The following is a 445-nucleotide window of genomic DNA, read 5'->3' as shown; positions in this document are numbered from 1 at the left end:
TTTGATATCATTTGTTCTCTTGATCTTAGCCAGTCTGACTGGGGTAAGATGAAATCTTAAAGTGGTTTTAATTTGCATTTCCCTAAGTGTTAGTGATTTCAAACATCTTTTAAGATGTTTCATAGCCATGTTTACTTCTTTTGAGAACTCTCTGTTCAGCTCCTTAGCCCATCTTTTAATTGGGTTACTTGTCTTGATTCTGTTTTTTTGAGTTCGTTACTATATTCTGGATATTAAACCTCTGTCAGATGTGCTGCTGGTGAAGTTTTTCTCCCATTCTAGGGGTTTTCTGTTCACTTCCCTGGTTGCCTCCTTTGAAGAACAGAAGCTTTTTAGTTTAATGAGGTCCCAATTGCTAATTCTTGCCCTTGTTTCCTGAGCAATTGATGTCCGGTTTAGAAAATCCTTTCCTACACCTATATCTTGTAGGTTTTTCCCAATGTTT

The sequence above is a fragment of the Nannospalax galili genome, unplaced genomic scaffold (assembly GCF_000622305.1).
Source record: "Nannospalax galili isolate Female #2095 unplaced genomic scaffold, S.galili_v1.0 scaffold101, whole genome shotgun sequence".
NCBI lineage: Eukaryota > Metazoa > Chordata > Mammalia > Rodentia > Spalacidae > Nannospalax > Nannospalax galili.
The sequence above is the reverse complement of the archived record's forward strand: the minus strand, read 5'-3'. Positions refer to the sequence as shown.